Genomic DNA, 10,720 nt, shown 5'->3' on the forward strand with positions numbered 1-10,720 from the left:
AATGTGGTAATTCCTTCTTGTTTCTACCGATTGAGATGGATGAGGAAGATCTGTTCACTTATTCCTTGGGATCTGCCGGCTCCAGGGTCAAGAGCAGGGATTTTACCCAGGGCAGTCTATGGGTGCAGCATGTGCCTTCTCGTGCTCCCTGGGGGATGATTTCAAAGCTGCAGTGAGTTCAGGATATGGCGCCCCTTGGCCCAGCAAGTGTATTTTAGCCCCTTGGTTTTTGGCCAAGACTCCACCGTCGTGATCCCGTCTGCTATTGTCCCGTGAGTGAAGTGTCCCTATGTCAGCAGTGGGGCTTTTTCAATGGTCACCCCTACTATGATAATAGGATTGTGTATTAGGATGACAGAACTTCAGAATGTTGGGACTGAGTCCATCCACACCATCAGAAACTGTTGTCACAATTCCTGGCTAGCTCACAGTGTTTCAATTACACCCCTGACCTTACCGGGATTGAAGGTGATTGTGGCAACCTAAACATTACTCTCTGAGTCCTAAGGAAGTTGCAGAAACAGATGTCACACTTTCGTTGTATTACTCATGCATGCCCAGGCAAACACAGAAGAGAGATATGAGATATCTTTTCAATACAGTTATTTAAACGACCGTAGTCTTGCCTAGAGAGAATGGGCTGCGATATTTGATGAGGAAAGTAACCAGCATTATGAAAAGGGTGAAGAGAATGAACCATCCAACCGTGGTAAGTGATTTCTAGATATTCCTACATAACCCGAAGCCTATACTGAGAGCAGAGTGGGTGTACCCTCTGCCTGATCTAAGAGATTAGCCCTAGCCCCATCCCTGGAAATTGCGTCAGGAGTCAGCCTCTAGTGTGAAAGGCAATACCTTCAGGAAGCTGGAAGATTAGCGCCAGCAGAGCTGCATGTCGAAGACAGCATTCGTCCCAGGACGGTCGCCGCTGGACTGACCCTTATCCCTTACTGAATCAGGCACCATTCATACAATAAAAGCCACACTGTGTTAGAAGCATAGCTCTGATACAATGCTATGTCTAGATTTTAGATGCTGTCTCCTGCATAAGTAATGCAGCACTAGGATATCGTGTACTGTGTTCCTAGCCCTGAACAGAAAGCACTGATTACATGTTGAGAAAAGGCTAATTAGAACAGCATTTGAATTTCAGGGAACTCACTTGCAATTCAAAGTTTTCGCGGGCCGAAGTAAGCCCCATGGTCTTCTGAAACAATAGTACTTTCAGCCTGCTCAGCTTGTCGAAATTAACATTAAAGGTAGGAATGGATGGCCACAAACTAGCTACCCATATCTCATGCATGGGCGGGAAAAGCAAGTTATTACAGTAGGTCACCATCTGATAAACAGAAACCAAGTACAGGACACCTGCTCTCATCCCACAGCCTTGATCATTCAGCATTAAATGACTTCCATTTGAAAGTAATTGAAACTCTGGGCGAATCAAGGAAACTCGTTCTTACTTCAAGTAACATGCCAGATTGGCCACGGATGCATTACAGATTGTCAGTGTCACCTGTTTATAAGTCATGGAGTGGCTTACCAAATGGATCCTCTCCTTCCTCACTGGCAGAACACAAAGAATCAGACTACCACCTTTCCTCTCCAAACCCACGGAAATCAATGATTATTATTAATCGACCCCCGAAGGGGTATCTCCGCGCTTGCCTTGGGAACCCGTCCTGGCTTTTCCCTGTGAGATAGCCCCTACAGGGCATCCCCAAGGTGAAAGCCAGGCATCCCGCCGCGGGGGGCCGTTGTGGAGATTAAGCAAGCTTAATGCCCAGAGTTGCAGAGTGTGAACCCATGATTAGGTCAGGCACCGAAGCGAGAATTATCGAGTCCATGGACATTTGAGCTCTAGACCCTGCCGCGTCGGGAATTGAACCCTGGTCCCGGGTCTGACCTCTGCTTCAGGGTCTGCCTGCTCTAACCAGTGAGCCACACTTTTCCACTGCGGAGTGCCCCAAGGATCGTTGCTTAGCCCCATGCTCTTCAACATCTACATGGCCCCGCTCGCCACCATTGTCAGACAGCACGGACTCAGCATAGTATCCTACGCCGATGACACCCAGCTCATCCTCACCATCACCAAGGATCCCGTCACCACTAGACTCAACTTTCAGGAAGGAATGAAGGACGCCTCATCCTGGATGAGCTGCAGCTGCCTGAAGCTCAACTCAGATGGGACCTCATCCTTGCACGCTCCCATTCCGCATGGGACACCTGGTGGCTTACCACCCTTGGCAGCCCTCCAACCCCTTGGACCACGGTGTTACCTCGGCGTCGTACTCGACTCCTCCCTCTCCACGACCCGACAGGTCAACGCTGTCGCCTACGGCTGCTTCAACACCCTCCGCATCCTCCAAAAGACCTTCAAATGGATCCCCTAGAATCAAGGAAAACTGTCACACACACACTCATAACCAGACTGGACTACGGAAATGCCCTCTATGCTGGGATTAACAAGTCTCTGCACCACAAACTCCAGACCATACAGAACACCGCAGCCAGACTCGTCCTTGGCGTCCCTCGACACGAACACATCACCCAACACCTGCACAGCCTCCAATGGCTCCCCATCGAGAAAAGAGTCACCTTCAAGATACTCACCCACGCCTACAAATGCCTCCACAACACCGGACCCAAATACCTCAACGAGAGGATCTCCTTCCACGTACCCAAAAGAAACCTCCGATCCGCTGACCTCGCCCTTGCCGAAACCCCACGGATTCGCAAAACCAGGACCGGTGGAAGGGCCTTCTCCTACATCGTGGCCAAGACCCGGAACAAACTCCTGATCGACATCAGACGCGCCCCCACCCTGAACATCTTCAGGAAGACACTCAAGACCTGGCTCTTCAACTGAACGGAGCTGCAAACCCCCCTCTGCCCCCCCTCCCAGCGCCTTGAGAACCTCATGGGTGACTAGCACGCTTACAATTCCCCTGATTGATTGAATGATTGATTGGAGAAGTTTCACATTCAGTTCCACTAAGAAAAACCACTCTTTTCACACTCACACATCTTTAATTGAAGGGTAACTCCCACACCTCGTGTATAAATTTCTCCCCTAACGCTTCATATCTGCCTACTGGAAAGATTTTCAAGCATTATGTAAACTGAAACATTGAGACTGGCAGTGATATAACTCTGTGTATTAGCCATACTAATGATGATGTTTCGACAACTGTGTCTCTCTTTGCTATTATTTGTCGTTAAAGTGTCATATTTAAAAGGCAAAAACAATTCTGTTGAGTTCACACGCTTCCAGGGCACACGGGTTGATTTTAGAACCTCTAACGTCCAACTCAACCGCATAGATCTAAGTTGACTTTGCCCATGTTGTATGAAAGACGTGGCATTTTGTTTGATGTCAATTGCAGAAGATACAATGTTATTCAACGTGTAATACGAGTGGACAATGTATTCATTCCGCTATCAACAACAGCCACTGCTTTCTCCAAATTAGTCTGAAACAAGCAAGAGCTTCCATTTGCGAAAGCATCCAAATGTCATTGTAAACGACAAAATACTCTTTTTGAACGCGGTGACCTAAGATCTAACAAGGAATCTTGTACATCCATGTCATTGGGGAGAAGAGAGAGGTGTTCTTTTACTGCTGAGAGAGGAAAGCTGCAACCATTGCTGAAATAACTTCCCAACGCTAAAAGTAGTGACAGTCCTTGAGCGCTGTGTCTGAACATAACAATGGTCCAGTCTGCTTGCTTCAAAACCCTGTGAGGAGTTTTAAAAACGTTCATGGCAGCTATTTGTGTTCACTGACCACAATACCCACAAGTTGGGAACTGAAACTGTACAATTAAATGCACCATTCTGTACCATACCATTGAGCTGTTCTTCAATATAATTTAACAAGAGTTTCCCATTTTCAAATCGTGCTATTGAGTAAGGGTGGGCGACAATTTCCGTTCCGCTCGCGGAAATTGCAAAATTTCAACATTTTCGCGTTCCGCGCCGAACGCGAAAATGTCAAAACTTCCGCTATCCACGGCGGAACGGATATATGCAGGGCAGGATTCATTCTGGCAGGATGCTCCTGTCATTTTAAACCTCAACAGGAAGCACTTACAGATTTAAATAAAGCAGGTGCCCGAGTTGAAGGTCAAATTCTGTAACACATTAATCAGCACAATAGATTCGTGAGCACGGTGGCGGCTAGGCAGGTTTGCTTTCTCCCCATATCTACCGTCAACAATTTGCTGTAATCCTTGATGGAGGTTTGTGCATCCATGAGTTTCTCGAGCGCAATCCCCGTGTAGTTCCTGACACCAGGAGGTTCTGCCTCCTCATCTGCTGCTCTGGTCGGCCTCTGACCCTTTATAAACAAGAGGCATGTGAACTGCATAGAAGCCCCGTCCGTTTGGCCCCAGCCCACACACCAGCGGTGTCCAACGTCTTCCCGCCCTTTCCCCACTATGATGGACAGCTCACTTACGGGACCCCGGCACCCATCGGTGCGGTGGCAAAAGTTACAGACACATATAGTCGCTGGAGACAACTCTTCTGGCCCTTTACGCAGCTGTAGTGTAGCAAAAGCACTATACATTGACCCACCGAGGTAGCACTTACTGATTAGTCAGTAGAAAGTACTCCAGTTGAGTAGAGGTATTGCACAAAACGGTGGCATCTTCTTGGATAAATATGCAGGGCAGGATTCCTTCTGGCACGATGCTCCTGTCACAAAAATTAAACCCCAATAGGAAGCACTTACAGATATAAAAGCAGGTGCCCGAGTTGAAGGTCAAATTCAGTAATGCATTAATCTGCCCAAAATCTACGCGAGCATGCGAAATTTCGCGTGTTCGCGGAGATTTTTTGCCGTTTAGCAAAATTTGCGAAAGACAATTTCGCAAATTCCGCCCACCTTTTCTATTGAGAGGATACTGGCCACATTAATTTCTTAAGTTTGTGCTAGAGCTAGGCAAGTGGTCTGCTGCACTGTGTCAATCAGACAAATTACCTGGAATTAGACATGCTTTAAAAAAGGTATCCTTTCCCTGCACCTGCCAATCTTTGTTTCCAAATTGATTTTAAATCAATTCTTTCTTTCCAATAATCATATCCTTTATTAGTAAGTTGGGGAACAAACAAATTTGAATACATTAATTGTGTATGGGTCAGCAGACTCTTCCTCGCTTTTGAAGGTGTAAAGATACAGAATGTGAATTATCATGCCCAGAAAAATATGTGAATTTGCCTGAATATGTTTTCGAACTTCCTACTGGTGGTGTTGGACGATGTTCCCACTGTGTATGATTGAAAACTGTACGTGGGGTACTAGCTCTATGTAGGTAATGATGTGCATAGTGATGATAACAAACAAATTCACCATAATTCACAGAATTGATATACGTATACTCACTTTCAATTACAGTATAATATTCAAGGTCAGTCAGCATTGAAGAAACACTTTTTACGTCCCATTTATCAGGCATCCCATCATCCATTGCTACTTTAAAATTAGCTGTGTGCGCTCCTCCTTTGCTTTGGCTTGCTGGTTCTGCTTGCTTCATTTCTCCACGGACAACTGATCCATTTGAGCTGGGGTTATTTCGGGGCCCCTTGAGCGCAGTGGGGGACATGCTTGACATGGACTTCCCTCCATTTTGTGGGTCTCCCTATTCCCCTCCTCACTTGAGGGCTCCAACTTCAAAATGGCGACCACATGAGCAATGGACATAGGACCTTTAGTCACTCCTTTTCATTGATAGTACAAAATCACAGAATAGTCAAAGACAAAAAAACACAACCAAAGAAACCCAGACACTGGAAGGGGAGTATGCAAATCCTAAACAAAATGATATCTGTAGGAAGCTGGCTCTGTGTATACTATACCAAAGTAAGGTATAGTGAGCACAGAGTCCAGCTTCCTGCAGTGGTGGATGAGCGGTGGGATGTAAAGCCTTGCAATTATTGTACTAACTTAGTCAACCTCTGATCACATGACAAGAATCAAAAAATTGTCTTTAGTACTACTCATTTTGTGAATTTATTAGTTTTTCCAAAAGTCCCTGTGGCCTTTTTTAGAAAAAGTAAAAAGTCACTCAAGTTAGGTGGGAGAATAAAATCTTGCCTCCTCCTCTGGACATGTCAGATGTCCAAAACTTCGCAGATTACTACAACAGCTGCATGCTGAACATTCTCAACTCGAATGTCAACTAAAAACTCCAAACCTTGGTACAATGGTAGCCTTAATGTTGAAAGATGCAGTATGAGATTAGCTGAACACTCATGGAGACTCTCATTGTCCCCAGAATGTCTTAAACAATTGAGATCAGGGAGGAGCATTTATAACAAACACGCTAGAAGCTCGAAAGCTAACTTCTTTAGAAACCAACTTGATAAAGACAGAAATTGATCCCTAAAATTGTTTGACCTAGTCTATCTACAATCTAATAGGCAACACAACCCTTCCCCAATTGGGTCCAGTCCACAGCCAAATTGTAAGGAATCTGCCTCCTACTTCCTGGAAAAAACTAAAACTATTGAAAGCAATTTACTGTCAGCTTTGGAGCACCTGTGGATCACACAACACATCAGACCCCCCCTCCACACCCTGGATCAATGATCCCTCTTGTTTCCATGGGCAAACCCCCAAAAATAATGCTTCATCGAACCTATTTAAGACCTTTGATGAGATCGCCATTTTCAATATTGTAACAGCACTGAAACCTTCAAACAACTTCAGCAACCCTCTTTAGGGAGATGAAAATGTCTATACTCAGACTTTGGACCAATATAGTGAATGAATCCCCAATTCGAGGCATTATTCCAGACTACCTAAAATCTGGGCAGGTAACCCCTATTTTGAAAAACCCACTGCAGATCAGACGGACCTAAACAACTTCCATCCAATATCTAACATTCCAACACTGTCGAAGCTCTTTGAGAAATGTGTAAATGTCCAATTATGCAGCCACATAGATCAATTCGGTGTTTTAGACCAATTCCAATCCAGCTTCCATCAGGACCACAGTACATAAATGGCTCTCACTCAGATAGCTGACGATGCGCTAAAAATGCTGGATCAAAATTAATTGTGCCTTCTAATCCTAATCTAATCCTCATGACCTTTCATCAGATTTTGATACGGTCAAACATGACAGCCTCCTACACCTACTGGAATGCAGGACGGGGCTTTCCGGGTTTGTCCGTAACTGGATAGCCTTGTTTCCTCATATCAGAATGCAAAGAATAAAGATTAATCAGTCCATGCCTAACTCTACGCTGGTCACATTAGGGGTCCCACAGGAGTCCATACTCTCACCCACTCTCTTCAAGCTGTTCATGGAGCCCTTAACTGAATTTCTGAAACTATTTAACATCCATTATCACATGTATGCATATGAAACCCAACTGTTCTTGAAAATCTCTTCCCCAGAAGATATAAAGGGCCATATGTAGGAAGCCAAATACCGGATTTTCGGTAAATATCCCGTTACCGACCGGTATTTAGGCTTTTGCTATGTAGGGGGCATATTTCAGGATTCGGTAATTTACCGAATCGGTAAAATTACCGATTCGGTAAATACCGAATCCTGAAATGATATGTAGGGGGAGTGTCTCGTCGGTGTGTGGATTCGTTATGTACGACCAACTAAAAGTTGATGGTAAATGACGAATACCTGTAAAAAAGCATTATTGTGCTATTTGAAATGTGCAATGTGGCAGACATACATGCCCTTAGGGCATGTATGTGCGCCACATGTGCACACATGCACGAATCAGGGGTGCAACAAGGTGTCAATGTGACACCCTGCCACCCATGATAATGCCTCCCCTATTACCGATTCGGTATTTACCGATTCGGTAATGGCAACTGGCTTCCCATTCATTCCTATGGGCCCCCAGGCCCATAGGAATGAATGGGAAGCCAGTTGCCATTACCGATTCGGTAAATACCGATTCTTAAATACCGATATTTACCGAATCGGTAATAATTTACCTACATTACATTTACCAATTCATAAATACCGAATCGGTAAAATTCGGTATTTAAGAATCGGTAAATGTAATTTACCTACATATGGCCCCAAGTCTCTTAACATAACTCTACTAAAAACCCCAAACTGGTTGACCTGCAACCACCTCAAATTAAACACCCTCACAATGGAATTCCTCTTAATAGCACCACCCAAACAGTTGCCTGATATCGATGTATGAATAAAGCATCTAACAGCTCTTAACTGCGTGGCACACATTATTGATTCTACCAGACCACTTAGAATAACCCTCAACAATACTTAAACATGCAGGAGCATATTAGTAATTGAACATCTTAAGAAACTAAAACCCTTCCTCCCCCTTGATGACTTCAAGTCAGTTGTCCAAGCCCTAGTGGTTTCCAGGTTGGCCTACATAAGTGCCACCCTCTGCAGCATACCTAGATATAAGCTGGCACCACTAAGGCCTCTCTTAACTCTGCTGAAAGCCTCATCACAGGATCGAAAAACTACAACCGCATCACTTCTGATCTGAATTCTCTACACTGGCTCCCTTATGAGGCAAGGATACAGTTAAAAATTGCCTGCATGACCCATAAAGCCCTACACTTCAACACCCGAAGTACACTGTACAAAAACTGGAGCAATCTGGCGGCTGCACATACTCTCGAAGCACCAGCACTTTACTTTTGAAGCGAATGGCTTTTCTCAAAAAGAAATTTACAATCAGGCCTTCTTGGGTATCTCCCCGAGAATTTAGAACTCCCTACCCCCTGAATTCAGACTGATTCTCTGATCTGATCTACAAAATTCAGACCTGGAACACAAATTCTAAGCATGGGGCACATTTTGGAGCATTGCCTACACTCGTGTCTAATACTCACTTGTTACGAACTTGTTTGTTGGTCTGGACCTTGGGGTGGGTCCCCCCCTTACTTTGGGAATGATCACATAATTTACCAGTCTCAAATATGATTTTATGTTGTTGTTTTTGATCTATCTGTTTCCCTTCTTCACCACTTGCAAGCGCTCTGATACCCTCAAGGATCATGTTCACGCTATGTAAACCTTTATAAATAAATACATAAAATACAATAAATAATAAATAAAAATATAAGGTCCCATTTCACAAAGATATTTTAGACCAAAGGTCTAAGTTTAGACCTGAAGTATAAGTTTAGACCTAAAGATTAACTTTAATAGTAGTAAAGTTAGGCTTTTGGTATACGTTTAGACCAAAAGTCTAGCTTAGACCAAAAGTCTAACTTTAATACTAATAGTAAAGTTAGATTTCGGCTCAAAACTTAAAATTCAGTTCTGAACTTAGACTTTTGGTCTAAGTTTACCTCTGTGAATCAGGCCTAAGGAACTTGTATAGTCTCCATAGGACCAAACATATCATAGGGTACCATATCCCAAACAATTCCGTCAGGACCTGGAACGGCAGAAATGCTCACAAGGGACAGGTTTCTTTGGACTTTGGGAGAAGACGAATGAGGCTTCAATACCTCAGCTTCCAGTTTTAAACAGCATGGCGTTCCTGTAGATATTGCCCATTTATAAGCAAGAAGAAAACAACCACAAATCCAATCCACAAGAGTAGATAAAGTCATGCAAGTGTAAGCAACAAATAGGACCATGGAAGGATCAGATAAGGGTGTTTTCATCAATTATGAAAATACCGTACATCTTGATGTGAAGTGTGAGAAGAATCAGAAGCAAAGTCGTCAATGTTGGCAAAATAACCAGAAGCAGTCTGTGTGAAGACAGGAGCTCCAACAGGTGAAAGAGAACTGGTAGACACTTCCAAAGGTGGTTTACCATAAATAACCCTGTTGTTTAGATTATCAGTAGAAGATTGTAGACCTAAGTCGATGTGTTTCATACATTTGAAGTGGTAACAACAATCAACAAAAGTTTATTCTCCACCCTCACAAGCCTGGGGGAAACATTATTGGTGATCTTTACTGCTTAAATAGGTATTTCCTGTAGAGTAGCGAGAGGGGTTAGGGAACTACCCAGGAGTCCTTGTGGCCTACTGTGTAGGATTGGTCACATGACCCAATTTTACTTGATCAATGGAGACAAAGCGTTTGTCTTTACAACCAGCAAGCGGTAGAAAAATCACAGTTCTGGTACCTTGAACGCCACGGACAGGCACTGGTGACCGGTATGATGAGCTAAACTCCTACTTCACAGCAATCTTTTCTCAAACTAGATCCCCAACCTTTGAAATCCAGCCTGAAGATGCTGGTTTCTTCTTCGCTCCTTTAGTGGCAACATGTGTTTCAGCGCTCATCCCTGAAATCTTGCAATTTCTGTAAAACAGCAAAACATTAATTTATGTGAAAAGGTATATCTGCCACCACTGCACCTATGCCATCAAGATCTGGGACATACATCTGGATGCTGAACAGGACTTCATATGGTGTCCAGCCACCCAAAGACTGTCTTAGTACATTATTTATTGCACTTTGGACTCTATACAGGTAATGGATCCAACTACGACTTGAATCTAACACTCCAGCTGTTGAGGATTGCTTTACGTTCCAGTTTTTCCTCTCCACAATTGATTTTTCCTCAGGATGATAGGGCGAGAAATATTGCACAACCACACAAAGAGTTCTCATAGTATCCCTGTAAGCCGAAGAGGCAAACGCATAGCCCTGGTTTGAGTGGAATGCAGCTACTCCTGATGAAGACTTACAAATCTTTAATAACAGTATGAGTGTCAGCTGATGGCAGTGATCACA

This window comes from Triturus cristatus, chromosome 5_1 (genome assembly GCF_964204655.1).
Source record: "Triturus cristatus chromosome 5_1, aTriCri1.1, whole genome shotgun sequence".
NCBI lineage: Eukaryota > Metazoa > Chordata > Amphibia > Caudata > Salamandridae > Triturus > Triturus cristatus.